Below are 13424 nucleotides of genomic sequence, written 5' to 3' on the forward strand. Positions count from 1 at the left end.
TTACAGTGTAGACAGAGTTGCCTCCAGTTTCTTGGTAAGTGGATTCATGCTGGGCTTGAATAAGGTATTGGTCCTGACCTTGGTGCCCTATCATTCAGCAGATTTATCAAATTATATTTCATAGGAAAATATAAATGGGATACTTAATAGATTTGAGAATGAACCAAACTGGAGGCAATGCTTATTTATAGGATGCCAAAAATCAGAAACCAAAGAGTATTTGCCTTTGGATTTTGGTCTAAAATGAAGGAAATCAGCTAGAACTGGAAAATACTTAGAAATCCTGCATTTTAGGTTTGTTTAAAAAATACACAAGATAAGCAAAGGATTTATTCAATTATGAAATGAGACTCTGGTTCTGGACAATTAGCTAATAGCACTCACTTGCCTTTCTACCATAAAAAACTGTATCAAACAACATTTTTTACTTCTGAACCATAACCAACATAGTGCTGCAATTTGGGGTAACTGGAGGCACATGGAATGAGTCCATTCCCATGGATTATTTTTCCTCAGGGGAAATTTTTTTCAGCAGAAGTTTTGGGAGGTTGAGAATAAGCAGAGAGCTACAGTTTCACTGAGCAGAGGGCATATAGCTCAAGAGCTTGGAGCTATATAAAGTAACTAAGGTTTCTGGAGGTAAGCAAGGGGACAGAGAGGTGAGTACCAAGAGGCAGCACTGGAAGTCAGTGTGGCAATTCCTCTCAGTTCATTGGCTGAATTGCTAGGTTGCATGTGTGCAGAGGCAGGATTCTGGAGACCTGACAGATACAGTGCAGTGGCAGAGAGGCTGAAATTTGAGTGGAGATTTTAGAGATCACACAATTCTGAGGAGATGTTGGAGTTCGGTTCCAGTCAGAGTGGAAAGACTTTGGTGAACACCTCAGGCATTAGGTTGAAACCCTTGAAGGATACTCCTTAGATAGAAGGATGATGTCCTAAGAGAAAGAATAAACTGAAATAGATTTGACTGAACAAAACAAAAACCAGGCTTCTGTAGGGTTAGGGTGATCTACCAATGATTTAACCACCTGCTAGAACACAACTCAAAGTTTATGAGAGGAAGAAAACATAAGCTAGAATTTCTACAAATGCAGCATGCAATCAAAACTTACCAGACATGCAAAGAAGCAGAAAAGAGTGCCTGATGGCAAAAAAGAAAGAAAGAAAGAAAGAAAGAAAGAAAGAAAGAAAGAAAGAACGAACGAACGAACGAACGAACGAAAGAAAGAAAGAAAGAGAAAGAAAGAAAGAAAGAAAGAAAGAAAGAAAGAAAGAAAATACAGTTAATAGACAGAGCTCAAGAAATGATACAGATTTTGGAATTAATAGGCAAGGGTTTTTAAATAACCATGAAGTACCCTGGAGATGAGCAAAATGGATTAAAAAACAGCATTTCAGCAGGATATTAGGTTTCATAAAAATAATAAAATGAACTTTGTTGGATTGCTAAATCAAGAAGTAATTACATAAGTTTAAAAACCACCTGGATACTACACAAATAAACTGATGGTCTCATATACAAATCAATAGAAAATATCCAGAGAGAGCAGAAAGAAGAGAGAGAGAGAGAGAAAGAGAGAGACTAGCAGAAACAACATTTGAAAAAATCATGGTGAAGAACATGAAAGATATTGATATGGTTTGGCTGTGTCCACATCAAAATCTCATCTTATAGCTCCCATAATTCCCACATGTCGTGGGAGGGAGAGAATTGAATCATGGGGACAGGTCTTTCCCTGTCATGTTCTCATGACAGTGAATAAGTCTTATGAGATCTGATGGTTTTAATAATGGGAATTTCCCTGCACAAGCTCTCTTCTCTTGTCTGTTGCCATGTGAGATGTGCCCTTTACTTTCCACCATGATTGTGAGGCCTCCCCAGCTACATGGAAGTTAAGTCCAATAAACCTTTCTTTTGTAAATTGCCCAGTCTCGGGCATGTTTTTATCAGCAGCGTGAAAACGAACTAATACAGATATCAACCAAGAAATTCAAGAAGCCCAGTGAACCCCAGGCGAAGAAAACCCCATCTAGGCCTATGAGAGTCAAATTGCTGAAAGAGGAAAAAGAAAATTTAAAAACAACCAGAGGTTTAAAAAAATCACCTTTGGGGGAATAATATAAATGAGCATTGTTTTCAGCAGAAATATCATGGAAGGTAGAAGATAATAAATATATTTCAGGTACAGAAAGAAACAAATAAAAACTATCAAATCAGAATTCTGTGTCCATTGAAAAGAATCTAAAAATGAAAAAGATTTAGACTGACAAAAACTGAGAGACTTCATTGTCAGCTGACTATAAACTACAGAATTTACTCAGGGTTATTCTTCAAGCTGAAGGGACATAGTCTCACATTGAATCACAGAAATGTAAGCAAGAATAAACAGCCCCAGAAAAGGTAAATGATTGAGAATATATAAAAGACTAACTGTTTAACACATAAAGAATAAGAGTATCTTGTGGGGCTTATACTATTTATTAAAGTCAAATATAGAATAACAACTTTAAAAGGATAAATATAAGATCCTTGCATTTGATGATTTAAGGTAACAGTGTTAAGGATGATGTTTTAAGTGTAACCAATGAAAGAATGACATCAAAAAGCACAACAAAAAAGGTAATACAGAAAATAAAATTGAATTATAAACCATACTTGACTGAGGTAAAACAAGGCAGGAAAAGAGGAATTAATGAACAAAGAACAGATAGGGCAAAGAGAAAATGATAATAAGATAGTAAATTTAAAACTCAACTGTGTTATTCATTACACTAAATATAAATGGCTGTGAGTGTGTGTGTGTGTAAATTAATAAGCTGATTCTGAAATTTTTATGTATATATGAGGAACCAAGATAAAACATTATTAAAGAACAAAATTGGATGTTTAGACTTACTATCAGATTTCCAAACTTATTATAAAGCTACAGAAATCAAGATATTATGGTATTGTCAGAATGAAAGTAAAATAGACCAGTGGCAAATAATAGAAAGTCCAGATATAAACCCACATTTTTATTTTAATCTTAGCAGCCATCAAATCAGTCAATAACAGAGGAAACTGATTTATGGTGTTAGAGAGTTACTTGGTTAGAAGAGGGTGAAGAGAGTATTTACAAAAATGGGTAAATAAAAAATACATGGGGTGATGGTAATGTTCTATCTTGAGCTAAGTGGTAGTTACTAAAATAAATTGATATGTAAAAATCCATCAAACTGCAGACTTAAAATGTGCATGCGTTACTGTGTGTTTATTATATCTCAGATTTTCCAAATTGTATGTTGAGTATTAGATACAAAGCACTAGGGCCCGGACATGATGGAGAGCTGAAACTTAAGGAACATCAAATTCCTGCTCTCAAGAATGTGGATATCTGGTTTTGCAAAGTTTATTGAACCAAAACTTGGAGTTAATTGTTAGAAAACTTTCTTTTCATTGAGGGACTAAACAGTAAACAGATTACATGAAGTAGTAATTCCTTAGTACTCTATTTTCATTCTTCTGAGTTAATCTACCAGATTTAAGGATAAAGTGATTGATTGAAAAACACTTATTCTTTCATGAATCTCTTTACTCGCTTACTTGAAACCACTCTTTGGACTTTGCTAAATGCCAGATACTAGGAGGTGCTCTAGGGATACTAAGACATCAATCAATAGTTAAAGGATGTAGCTCTTCATAGAAGTCTTAGAAGATGGCCGGGTGCAGTGGCTCACACATGTAATCCCCACATTTTGGGAGGCCGAGGCGGGCAGATCACCCGAGGTCAGGAGTTCAAGACCAGCCTGGCCAACATGGTAAAACCTCGTCTCTACTAAAAAATACAAAAAATTACCTGGGTGTGGTGGTGCGTGCTTGTAATCCCAGCTACTTGGGAGGCTGAGGCAGGAGAATCGCTTGAATCTGGGAGGCAGAGGTTGCAGTGAGCCGAGATAGCGCCATTGCACTCCAGCCTGGGCAACAGAGGGAGACTCTGTCTCAAAAAAAAAAAAAAAAAAAAAAAAAAAAAGGTCTTAGAGGACAAGAATGGCTCTCTCAAACTTTTGAAGAAAGAATAAATTATGCAGTTCTAGAAGAAGTAATGGGGATATAAGTGCAGCTCATGATGAGGAAGACTTAGCTTAACTTTCATAATGCATCTGTCTGGCCTAAGATGTGGTGAGCTTTTTATGTCTGAAAACATTCCAATATAGAATGATAATAATAATCATTTCTGACCTCCTTTTTTTTTTCTCTCCCTAGACTGTGCGGCAGAAACTCCATATTTTTCTTAGGGAAGTGGCTATGCACTTTGTATTTATATTAACAACTACCTTATCAGGAAATTCATATTGTTGCCCTTTTATGGATGGGGAAACTGGACAAGTGACAGAGCAAAATCCAAACACAGCTGGGAATTTCCCTCTTTTAGATGATGATTTTAAAAGAATGCTGCCAGAGAGATTCTTGCAGTGTTGGAGGACATATATGACCTCTAAGATATTTTCCAACTCAGAGAGGCTATGAATGTATCCTGAATGCATGGATGAACCTCAGTTTTGCAGATTCTGTAGCTTATACAATTTGGTGGTTTTCTTTAGAAGAAAATAACACATTTATACATATTAAAATAGGCCCAAGACCTTACAAGGGCATTCATACAAATAAGAGACTCTGAAATTTGAGTTTGTTCACTTCCTAGTTAATTATCTCCTGCCTGATTGTCATAAATGCGTTTAGTAGGGAGCTGCTAATGACAGGTTCCTCCAACAGAGTGTGGAAGAAGGAGATGACAGCTGGCTTCCCCTCTGAGACAGCCTCAGAGCTAGCGGGGAGACTATGTTAGCAGAGTGATGCAGTGACCAAGAAAATAGCACTAAGAGAAAGCTGGTCCATGAGCAGCTGGTGAGAAAAGCGGTGGTAATCATGTATGCCCTTTCCTGTTTTCTTTTTTATTGGGTTTCCTTTTACCTCTCAATTCCTTCTGACAATACAAACTGTTGGTTGGAACATGGAGCACTTGGAAGTCTGGTTCATTTTCTCTCAGTCTCTTGATGTTCTCTGGGGTTCACTTCCTGTTGTTCTCTGTTCTACACTTGAGCAATCTCCTCAATAGCCAAAGCTTCCACAATGCAGATTTTGTGATGACAAATTCAGCATCACCCAGTAGAACTTATGTTTTTTTCTGTCCTCCGTTTCCTGACCTTTTTCTTCTGAGTGCTTTATGTCACCTCGTGAACCATCCTCTCCTCAGTCATCTACCTAGCAGTCCTGATTCTTTTGACTTGTCTCCCTACACCTCAATAAATCACTAATTACTATGGATTCAATCCCTAAAATTTGCACAAACTTGCAAATAGATTACGGGTTGAAACTTAGAGAATTCAAACTTGAGAAAAAAGTTTAAATCAAGAAAAATGACCTTTACCTTGAGAGTAGAGGCAATGTAATTTCCAGGAATAATTATAATAATATTGTGTTTAATATTTGTATGTAACATTTGAATACCTTCAGTGTTCTTATTTGTGTTATTTTAATCTCTTGATGTTACTAACTCATTTGGTAGGGAAGAAAACATGCTAAAATAGGCATGGGTGTCTTATAAAATGTGACAAGTGAATAGATGGCAGAAGTTGGATTCATATTCAGTTTTCCATCACCCTGGAAATCACGCGGGGATGATTTCTGCTTGCAAATAAAACTAACCCAGTGAGGGGAACAGCTGCTGTTAGGTGAAAGCAAAACAAACACCCCAAAAACCTTTATTCTCTTTATTATGAATCAAATTTTTCCTCTCAGATAATTGTTTTATTTATTTATTTATTTATTATTATTATTATTATTGTTTCCAGTCTCACTCTGTCACCTAAGCTGTGGTACAGTGGCACGATCTCTGCCCACTGCAACCTCCACCTCCTGGGTTCAAGCGATTCTCCTGCCTCAGCCTCCCAAGTAGCTGGGACTACAGGCTGCACCACCACGCCCGGCTAATTTTTCGTATTTTTAGTAGAAACGGGGTTTCATCTTGTTGGCCAGGCTGGTCTCCAACTCCTGACCTCAGGAGATCCGCCTGCCTCGGCCTCCCAAAGTACTGGGATTACAGGCGTGAGCCACTGCGCCTGGCCATTGTTTTATATTATATAAATTTTTAAAACATGAATTGCATTTACTTTGTATTATCTGAGGTACAAGTTCAACTCAAGAATTTCCTGCTTACCATCCTACCTAGTTTGTGTGTTCTGGAGAACATGTGCCAACGAACACAAAATAATTTTAACAGTTGCCAAAGGAAGAAATATATAATTTAGAAATTGAATGTACTCATAAAATACTACATAATTAATTTAAAAAGTTTATATATATTTTCTTGATTATCTGTTGAATTATTAATGCTTGGAATTAAGACTTAATTACATATCATTAACTATGTTGGCCGATGCTCCCAGAGCCATTTACCATGTGGATTGTGCAAAAATGACCTACAGGCTTTCATAGACAGTGGGAGACTGCATTTTGACCTACAACATAAACTTCTATTACTGTTTCAGTCTCTATCTATATAAAACTTTCATTTGGTTTTCAGTTTTAGAGTTTTCTTTCCTCCTCCTCATCTTCTTCTTTTCTCTCTCTCTCTCTCTTTTTTTATTTTCACTGACAGACATTTTGGGGTTCTGAATTTTCCTTCTCCCTCCCTCCTTCCATCATTCTTATCTTCCTTCCTTTCTTCCTTCCCTTCTTTTCTTTCCTTCCTTTCCTTCTTTTCTTTCCTTCCTTTCCTTCTTTTCTTTCCTTCCTTTCCTTCTTTTCTTTCCTTCCTTTCCTTCTTCTCTAGTATTCCAAAATTTTATAAATCAATAATCCTCTCCCCCAAAATTTAATAAATACGTAGCACCATTTATTAGCACTGTATATTGTCTGGCACGAGCATTTTACTTGCCTAGTGCACTGCCTCCTTCCTCCTTAGTCGGTCATTGGATTAATTCCTCAATTGCATCCGCTCTTCTGTACTTCTACTTCTACATTTTATTTATTTATTTATTATTTATATTATTATTATTAATTTTGGAGACAGAGTCTTGCTCTGTCACCCTCCAGCGGCCCAATCTTGGCTCACTGCAGCCTCCATCTCCTGGGTTCAAGCGATTCTCCTACCTCAGTCTCCTGAGTAGCTGCGATTATAGGCACCCACCACCATACCTGGCTAATTTTTGTATTTTTAGTAGAGACGGGGTTTCACCCTCTTGACCAGGCTGGTCTCGAACTCCTGACCTCAAGTGATCCGCCCATGTTGGCCTCCCAAAGGGTTGGGATTACAGGTGTGAGCCACCTCACCTGGCCCTACTACAATATTTTAAACCAATGACACTTCTTTCCTGGACTTTAGTGAGAAGATCTACCTTGCTACTCTCCCAAATTCCACACTTCATCCTTTCCAGTACATATAGAATAATATTTTGAAGCCTTTGGTAATGCAACTCTTATGTTTCTATTCCCTGGGAGAAAATAACCTTTAAAACAAATTCCATAATATGCCCTCTAAAGGCCTTCCAAGTTTTAGCCCCTACACATTTATCCGTATTCATCCTAATGCAATCCTCATGTCAACTCCCACTGCCCCCGCTACCTTATAAACCTTCTCTTTCTCTGAGAATTCTTACCAACTCTTCCCCCTCTTAGAATACTCTTGAATCTCCTACTCACCTAGCTTGCTATTGTTCGTCCTTGAGGTCTCAGCTTAGAGGTCACTTTCTCGGGGAAGCTCTCTAGACTAGGTTGAGTTTCCTAGATGCCCTATATTCTTTCTTTTGAAAAAAAACCTTATGCTCAAATTCTGGTGTTCCCGTAGACAGTAGCCCTGTAGGTGCAGGTATATTATTGCTTTTCTCATTACCATATCTCTACTACTCCAGATTTATTCTTTGTCTAGGTCATCTTGCCTATTCTTAATTTTTAACATTTCCATATGAATTTTGCAAGTAGTTGTTGCTTTTCACAAAAAATCCACTGAGATGTTGATTGGGATCACATTCAGTCTACAGATCAATTTGGGAATAACGAATATCTTCACATTATTGATTCTTGCAATCCATGAATACAGTTTATCCCTTTGTTAATTTAAATCTTCTTTAATTTCTCAAAAAGGCATTGAGTTCACCTTGATGTAGATGACCTTAATCTAGTCTGGCTTGAGTTGATTTTGAACTCAGTTTTTTCAGTCTTGGGGAGAGTTGTACTGTTTCCAGGTTTTTATTCCTAAGAGGCTCCAACTAAATCTCTGGGGTGGTTGCAAGGGACCCTCTTACTTGGCCTGCCCTGAAACTCAATTCTGGTTTTTCCATCAGAAAGATTTCTGAAAGTGTCCTCTGTAACCTAATCTTTTAGTCCTTACATTCTACTTGGCTATTAATCCACCTGGCTCAGGGAAACAAATGTCTCAAAGGGAAAGGTAGAGTGCACCATGTCAATCTTACCTGAATGTTCTTTTCTCTTCTCTGAGATCTTAGTCCCTGAATCCAGGTTGCGTTGAGAACAGTTCAATCTTTGATTTTTTACAAAAAAATAATTTTAGTTGTTCTCCTTTGAAGAAGTGATTTGATTCAGTTAAGGAAGTCAACAGTAGAGTTATATATTTGAAGTCCATATATTCAACAAGTCCAAGACCATGTTAAATTAAAGGTTATAATTGCATAAGAAAGGCTGAAAATGCCTTTGTGACCCTACTTGTAAGTGACAATGCTAATGTCTTACCTCCTACTCTTGTTAGGCCCATTTCTTGACTCTTAACCTGAGTTTACTCTTCTATTCCTGTATGTGTGCTTTCGGGATTAAATTTAACATATGTAAAACAAAGCCTCAATATTAATCTCAAATAAGTTAGAGGCTTATATATCCTACCCACAAAAAAAGACCTGGAAGTATACTAACACCACAGTCATCAGGAAGGCATGTTCCTTCTAGCTTTCTGCTTTGGCATCTGTAATCTTGTAGGTTTCAAGTTCACCTTAGGGCCTATAATGCCTGCCATAGTTCCTGTAATCATGTCTGTGTTTGAGGCAAGAAAAAGAAGGACATGGTAAGAAGAAAAGGTAAAAGGGCTTATCTCTAGCCTGGGATGGTTCATGTCAACGTTAAAAGATGCCCCCTTACATAACATTGACAAATCTATTTGCAAAGGAGGCTATGAAATGTAGCCCTTTGCTCAGAATAGGATCGAAGCTTTGTAAATATGAAAGACAGGGAAAATGGATATTGGATGAAAACGTTAACAGTTCTGGAGTGGTGGTGCATGCCTGTATAGTCTCAGTCACTATGGAGGCAGAGGTGAGAGGATTGCTTGAGCTCGAGAGTTTGAGTCCAGCCTGGACAACATAGTGATACCCCTCTCTCTTAAAAAAAGCAAACCAACACTGTCTCTGCTATATTTTTTCTTTCTCATTGCTGTTAGGATTAATGTATAACATATTTGGAAACATTACCTTCTAGCTATAAAATAGCCTCTGACACATAATTTTTTTTTTTGAGATGGAGTTTTGCTCTTGTTGCCCAGGCTGGAGTGCCACGGCACAATCTCAGCTCACTGCAACCTCCACCTCCTGGGTTCAAGTGATTCGCCCTTGGGTTCAGCCTCTCGAGTAGCTGGGATTACAGGTCTGCGCCACCACACCTGGCTAATTTTGTATTTTCAGTAGAGACGGGGTTTCTCCCTGTTGGTCAGGCTGGTCTCAAACTCCCGACCTCAGGTGATCTGCCCACCTCGGCCTCCCAAAGTGCTGGGATTACAGGTGGGAGCCACTGTACCCGGCTGCCTCTGACACATAATTTTACTCATCCTTTTGTAATTCTGCTGCAGTCCACATCACTGCTAGTATCACTCTATTTGTAAAATAGACTTATCTCTGTAACTGATTACATTGCTATACACACATAGCTATACTGTCCTAAACAAGCCTCATCTAAGACTGGGTTAAATTTAGCTAAAAAACATATGGGAATAGTAGGTACTAATAGTTCTTTTTTATCTTCTAAAGTGTAGTTATGAAATAAATTTTATTCATTTACATACTCTCAAAGCTTAGTCAAAACCTCATCCTATAATAAAACATTGAAGTCATTGAAATAGTCATAGTAAACAAGTAAGAATACAAATTGATTGAGAAAGAGTAAAAGAATTTTCAAGACTCCCGGAGTTGTGGAGTTTTCACTGATATTAATGACCTGAATTTTAAGTCATTATTAGCTGATTTTTAGGCCTGCATTCGTGCCTCTTGCCAAGCAAAGGGCATGGCATGCTTTTTAACAAATGTATTATTTTGTAAGCTTACATGGCTACATATATTTTGTCTACTTTAAATGCATGCCAAAATTATACTTCTTTAAACCAAAGATAAACCAAAGATATACTTCTTTAAACCAAACACATGAAATCAATCCCTTATCTCTGGACTCCCTGAGCTCAGTTTAGGCATGTTGCTTAGAGATTCACAAACTCTGTTGGCATTAGAAGTCACCTAACATCATTCTTTTTTATTGACTTAAGTTTTTTCTTTAACTTCAAGTTTGATATACTTTTAAATTGTTCTAAAGGAGATTTAGGCATTACGTTTTTATCATTGACCAACTGTTTATTTCTCAGTCTCTCTCTGTGTCTCTCTTTCTCTTTTATTTCCTGTACCCATCCTAAAATTCTATAACCAGCTCAGTTGCCTTTGCATGGTACACCCTACCACAATCTCATTATATTGTCAGTCTCTCCCTAATTATCAGAATGTATTTTATTTGTGATTTCTTTTGTTTTTAAATTATACTTTAAGTTCTGGTGTACATGTGCAGAACGTGCAGGTTTGTTACATAGGTATAAGTGTGCCATGGTGGTTTGCTGCACCCATCAACTCATCATCTACATTAAGTATTTCTCCTAATGCTATCCCTCCCCTAGCCCCCCACCTCCCGGCAGGCCCTAGTGTGTGATGTTCCCCTCCCTGTGTCCGTGTGTTCTCATTGTTCAACTCCCACTTATGAGTGAGAACATGCAGTGTTTGGTTTTCTGTTCTTGTGTTAGTTTGCTGAGAATGAAAAAAAACTATAATAAAATAAAATAAAATAAAGTTCATCACTGATCGTTAGAGAAATGCAAACCAAAACCACAATAAGTTACCATCTCACACCAGTCAGAATGGCTATTATTTAAAAGTCAAAAAATAACAGATGTGGGAAAGGTTGTGGAAAAAAAAGAAAGCTTATACACCGTTGGTGGAATGTAAATTAGTTCAACCATTGTGGGAGACAGTGTGGCAATTCCTCAAAGACCTAAAAACAGAAATATCATTTGACCCAGCAATCTCATGACCCAAAGGAAATATAAATTGTTTTTTCATAAAGACACATGCACACGTATGTTTATTACAGCACTATTCACAATAGCAAAGACTTGGAACCAACCCAAATGTCCATCAATGATAGACTGGATTAAGAAAATGTGGTTCATATACACCATGGAATACTATGCAGCCATAAAAAAGAATGACATCCTATTCTTTGAAGGAACATGGATGGAGCTGGAGGCCATTATCATTAGCAAACTACTGCTGCAACAGAAAACCAAATACCACATATTCTCACTTATAAGTGGGAGCTAAATTATGTGAATATGGATACATAGAGAGGAACAACACACACGGGGGCCTACTCGGGGGTAAAGGGTGGGAGGAAGGAGAGGATTAGGGAAAATAACTAATGAGTATTAGACTTAAAACCTGGGTGATAAAATAATATGTACCACAAACCCCCATGACACAACTTCACCTGTATAACAAACCTATACCTGTACCCCTGAACTTAAAATAAAAATTAAAAAAATTTCCTCCTGGCCTTTTGTAATTCTTCCCTTCTTCTTGTCTGATACCCCCAGGCAACCACTGACTTGCTTTCTATCACGAGAGACTAGTTTTCACTTCTAGAAAATTTATATGAATGGAATTACACAGTATGCAGTGCTTTTTGGTATGGTTTCTTTTATTCAGCATGGTATTTGGGGATTTATCTACGAATACTATAGCATGTGCCTATAGTTAATTTCTTTTTGTAGTACTGAGTAGCATAGTTTGTTTATCTGATTACCTGTTGATGAACATTTGAGTTTGGACTATCATATGTAAAGACTCTATGAATGCTCCTGTATGAATCTTCTTATGGATACATATACATTTATCTGGTCTAACTGCCTAAGTATGGAATGACTTGATCATACAAAAAGTGTATGTTAAACTTTTTAAGAAGCTGCCGAAATGTTCCATTTTATATTCCCACCAGCAGTAGATAAGCATTCTAGTTCCTCCACATCTTCCCCAATACTTAGTGTGGTCAGTCATTTTAGTTTTAGCCATTCTAATGGGTATGCAATAAAATTTGGTGGTGGTTTTAATTTGCATTTTGTAATAACTATTGATGTTGAGCATATTTTCATGTGCCTATTTGTCATATATAATATATATATCAGGATTTCTCCCTTCTGCCACAGCATCCAGAATATTCTGGGGTAGAATAAAGAAGTCCTGATAGAGAATTCCTTAGAGAAGAAGGGCATATGGTCAAAGGAATAGGCAGTGCAATTGGTTAAAAGGAGCTCGCATAATTGTCTTTCACAACCAGAGGAGAGAAGGCAAAGATAAGCATGGATATGGAAACATAAATGGCCGAGCAGAACTCACACGAAATAAGGGACATAACATCTCGCTATTCTCATTCCATTCAAGTATTGCCTTTGTTTAGTCCCTGGCTCACCTGAGAGAACCTTTGTTGCAGGGTGGAAGAGCTCTGTGACAGAGAAATTGAGTTACATAGTTTAAGGCATGGTGCTCCTCTAAGACAGATAGTCTTAATGCATCCACAGGAGGAAACTACAGACTAAAACTTTTTTTAGAGAACCAGACAAAAGCAGTTTGGGGACAGTAGACATAATGATAAGTGGGAATTTGGATAAGTTTTTGGAAGCCTTGCTATTTGTTGAACTCTGTTAATATTTCCTCTATAAAATTCAGTATGGAGTCTCATTCTTCTTCAATGCTTTTGAAGTAAAAATTGGGTTTCTTTTGAATACAAAGATTTTCTAGGACTAATGTTATGCCAAGGTTTAGATTTACATGCTTAAATACACAATTTGTCTTTGGCAGGGTGAATGTGGGAACAGGTCATGCCTAATGGCTAAGCAGAACTCATACAAAGTCGGGGACAAATATTCACTGATAGTGTAGAGGATTTGTTTGTATAGTGAGTGCACTGAGAACAGTAAAGAATAAGGAGCTTTCGGAAAATCATGAGAGATGAAAGAATTTGAAAAAAGTCAAGTTACATTTTTACAGATTGTTCTGAGGTCTCAGCTAAGTTGTACCACCATAAGATTTTTATTTGTAGCTACCCTAAGCTTCCAGGATCTAGGAGATAA

This window comes from Pongo pygmaeus, chromosome 1 (genome assembly GCF_028885625.2).
Source record: "Pongo pygmaeus isolate AG05252 chromosome 1, NHGRI_mPonPyg2-v2.0_pri, whole genome shotgun sequence".
NCBI classification, from domain to species: domain Eukaryota; kingdom Metazoa; phylum Chordata; class Mammalia; order Primates; family Hominidae; genus Pongo; species Pongo pygmaeus.